Raw genomic sequence first — 4,376 nt, forward strand, 5'->3', positions numbered from 1 at the left:
CCTGGCTATTTTATGGTTGCAGCCGTCATTGTTGTTTGGCAGGTCCGGGCTGGGGATTTGAACCTGCCACCTTAGGTGTACGTGGCTGGCGCCTTAGCCGCTTGAGCCACAGGTGCCGAGCCTATCTTCTTTTCTTGTGTATGTCATTCTAATACATGGTTGCTATTTGTTCCTTTAGTATTCTAATATTTAATTTCATATTATAATACTAAAGGAACAGGTCCTAGGATTTTGCCACTCAGTGATTTAAGTCCTGTATTTTTCTACATTCATGTAATCCTCCCATTGTTAAAGTTGTACAGCCATCCAGGCTGTTTCTTTCAGCCATTAAAGCCTAAGCACTTCCCATGTGGCTAGCATTGATGTTTTCAGAATTGTCTGTCCTTTGTATTATCATTTACTTCATACTTCATGTTTATCTCCTTTCTGTCTCTTGCTATTTCGTAATATCTTCATGCACACAGCTTTTTCTTTAGCTGTTGTTGTCTGTGCATTCAGCTATGCGCCAGGCATTGTGCACTGCAGGAGGAACACAGGCTACACCCCTGGGGGGGTCACAGTTTCATTTGGAAAGCATGGATGGAAAAGCAGAGTCACAGCTCTCGCAAGCACCTGGAAGGAGGGGGTGTGTGGAACAGTATGCGGTGGTGATTTACACTGAGCATGGACCCTGCAGCCAGATTTGGCTGAGTCCAAACTCACCTTCCCACTTACAAACTCAGACTTGGGCAGGGGCCTTCACTTCTCTACCGCAGCGCGCTCATCTGGAAAGCAGTGTTCATGTCCTCATGGGGTGCTGTAAGGCCCTTATGCTGCACCCGGCACCTCATGGGGTCATAACTGTTGGGTGCTGTTTTTGCTGTTATTGTCATTCCTGAGAAGTATCCTTATGATAAACAATCAAAAGTTAAAGTCATGGACCCGGTAGATGGTAGTTACTTGCTTTTACTGACCCACTTTTTACCGCTCAGTCTCAGTCCATTATTGCCAAGGACATTCTCTAGTTGCCTTCCAGCCCACCTTCCTTTGGCTGATCTGACTTCTAGTGATGTCTTTGTTCATTGTTTCCAAATATGAGAGCTTTAAGGTAGCAGGAGAAAGGAAAGAAAGGAGAAGCCTTTGGTGGGGAAAGAGAAAGAAGTTTGTGGGCCTCCTTTGGAGTTTGACATTTGCACTTCAAGTATTTGTTGCAATGTGTGGTCTTGCTGAGGCTGAGTAGGTGTGGTGCATGTCAGACCTCAGGTGGGAATGGAGGGGCACAGAGCTCCCCAGGCCTGACTCTCAGAGCCTGATTCACGGCCTAGACACTCAGTAGCTGGGCATCCTCTCTGTGGCTGCTCTTCACTTAGGAAATAGAATTGACAAGATTGGCCACCTGAGAGTTGTGAGTTTTAAATGAGATCAAGAATCCCACTGCTAGATGGGCCCTATGGGTCACACCTATAATCCTAGGACTCTGGGAGGCCAAGGTGTGTGTGGGGGGGAATCCCTTGAGGTCAGGAGTTCAAGACCAGCCTGAGCAAGAGCGAGACTCCATCTTTACTAAAAAATACAAAAGTTAGCTAAGCATTGTGACAGGTGCCTATAATCTCAGCAACTCAGAAGGATGAGGGAGGAGAATTGCTTGAGCCCAGGTGGGAATTTGAGGTCACTATGAGCTATGGCACCATGGCACTCTAGCCTGGGGAACAGTGCATCTCTGTCTCAAAAAACAGTTGCATTAAGACTCTTACTGCCTACCATGGGGCACTTGTAACCCCATAGAAGGGGCTTCGTGAATGTTAGTGATTAAAAAGAACATTGAAACATTTTCAGTTCTTCTGCATTTTGGGGGGTGTCTGTAGGCTCATCTCTGGGGAGTGGCAGTGGTCTCCTTCCCATGACAACAGAGGCATCAGTGTCTGTCTTGACCACACTGGCCTGCCCTTTGCGCTGTCTTAGACCAATTTCTTCTGTGATTGAGAGATCAAAAATTTCTCAGGAACTTCAAGCCTGTCAGGTTCTAAAAGAAATAAAAATGAGGGAGAGGGCACATTTATAAAGACTGAATTTGGTAAAGAACATTTAGAAATCACTGCCTCATAGGTGGCTCTGGTCAGTACCTTTAGGATCTTCTTCAGTACATTATTTGTTCTTATTAATAGGATGGTCTAAAGAAGTTGCCTGAAATTTCTTTTCCCGGCATTTTATCTTGTCTGTTGTTGTTGGCTCCTATTGCGTTTCTTGCTCAGACTTCCAAGGCTGAAGCTAACGTGGGACATCTCCTCGGTCAGACCTGCACTTTAGGTTGGGCTTGGCAGAACTTGTTACTGGCTTGTTATGTTCTCTTAAAGACATAAAGTGTATGTGGCAAAAGTTAACACTTGCCAAATTCAAGTGAAAGCTATATTCCTTGTACCTTTCTTTCATAAGTCTGAAATTTTTCAATGTAAAAAAGTTGAATGCATTCTCTTAAGTGCCTCATGTGTTGTACTTTGTAAGTATTCTTTATTAAGTATGATCTTAAGTGCTTTTGTATATGTATAAAGTCTAACAAGTTTGTGAACTCATCCTAGAAAAGGTGCTACATACTCCATTGCTGAGTATCACTATGGTCACCTTTGAAGTGCTCCCTGTGGAAAGCTGTACACCAATGCCAGTACCTAATACACCCTTCAAAGCAATTTTAGAACTCTTTTTCTGAAATGGCCATCAGAGCTGACATCATATTACCCTTGATGTCTGGAATGTCACAAAATATCTTCTTTTCAATATTTCCTTTGTCTGTGGGTAAAGAAAAATTCATTGGGAGCCAGATCAGTTGAGTAGGGAGGGTGTTCCAACACAGTTTTTTGTTTACTGGCCAAAAACTCCCTCATAGACAGTGCTGTGTGAGCTGGTGCATCCTTGTGATGCAAGAGCCACGAGTTGGCGAAAAGTTTACATTGTTTTCATCTTTTTCACATATCCTTTTCAGCACTTCCAAACTGTAAACTTGGTTAATGGTTTCTCCAATTGGTACAAATGCAAAATGAATTATCCCTCTGATATCAAAAAAGGTTAGGGACATCATTTGGATTCTTGATTTGGACTGATTCTTGATTTTTGGTTATGGGGAATTGGCTGACTTCCATTGTGCACTTTGACACTTTGTTTCAGGGTCATTTCAGTTTCATCACCAGTGATAACATGGCCCCAAACATCATCCTGCCTCTTCAAAAGGTCTTGGCAGACTTCAACTCTCCTTTGCTTTTGTTTATCAGTGAGGTCCTTCAGAACACTTTTTGCACACACCTTCCTCATGCCAAGGTTTTCAGTTAAGGTTCTCCTATTTGTCATTATTTACTTGGTCTGCTGTGCTTCTCACAGTCAGCTGATTTTTCTTACTCATAATTTGACAAGTTTTTGCAATGTTTTCATTAGTTCTGCTTGTTACTAGCTGCTCTAACCTCTCTGCATTAGTGACAATTTATCTTCCCTCAGAAAACGGTTTAATCCATTTGTACACTTCATGTTTTTTTCGTGATTAGCCCCATAAATTTGAACTAACATGTCCCTGACTTCACTTCCACTCTTGCCAAGTTTAACAAGAAATTTAACGTTTGTTCATTGCTCTAATTTAAGCTCTGACATTCTCACAATGGCACACAAAATCATGCAACAATAATGAATGCCACTCAGCAAGACCCACCACACTTTGACATGAATGCAGCTGTGAGACACTGATATACCGAGGTTGTGAAACCTTACTGAGTTGTTTGTACAGTGCTGCCAACATAGATGCACAATGGCAAGTTCATGAACTTAATTGTCAGACCTCTATGTAACTTTTTTTATATAAACTGGGTAAGTAAGACTTATAACTTACAGAAAATGTATTCAGTTTCTCTGGTTTAAAAAAAAAGGGGCCAACCACAGTGGCCCCTATTTGTAATCCCATCACTTTGGGAGGCTGAGGTGAAAGGACATCTTGGGTCTAGGAGTTTGAGACTAGCCTGAGCAATGTCGCAGGACTCTGTCTCTACAAAAAAAAATAAATTAACTGGATGCACACCATTAGTCCTAGCTACTCAGGAGGCTGAGGCAGCAGGATTACTTGAGCCTAGGAGATCAGGGTTGCAGTGACCTGTGATGGTAACCCTGCACTCTAGCTTGGGCAATAGTGTGAGACCTTGTCTCTAAACAAAAAGAATAAAAGAATGTAAGGCATTGCTTTTTTTTGGTACCACCTCAATGAATATGGGTAGATAAAATATTTGTATGTATTTAGGACACAAACACTATTTCTTTCCCCTGTCATCAGTTGAGAAAAATCACTACCATTAAATAAGTATTTTCTCTGTCTTCTTTTTTTTTTTTTTTTTGAGACAGAGCCTCAAGCTGTCCTCCTGGGTAGA

General features: G+C 42.2%; 1 protein-coding gene across 2 annotated transcripts in view; it reads left to right on the forward strand.

The window, feature by feature from the left end:
- TBC1D2B (TBC1 domain family member 2B) overlaps positions 1–4,376 on the forward strand; it is a 95,267-nt gene that overhangs the window by 69,086 nt on the left and 21,805 nt on the right. The gene's annotated exons all lie outside the window — the stretch shown is intronic.

The sequence above is a fragment of the Otolemur garnettii genome, unplaced genomic scaffold (assembly GCF_000181295.1).
Source record: "Otolemur garnettii isolate 467f Iridium unplaced genomic scaffold, OtoGar3 scaffold00011, whole genome shotgun sequence".
In the NCBI taxonomy this organism is placed as follows: Eukaryota; Metazoa; Chordata; class Mammalia; order Primates; family Galagidae; genus Otolemur; species Otolemur garnettii.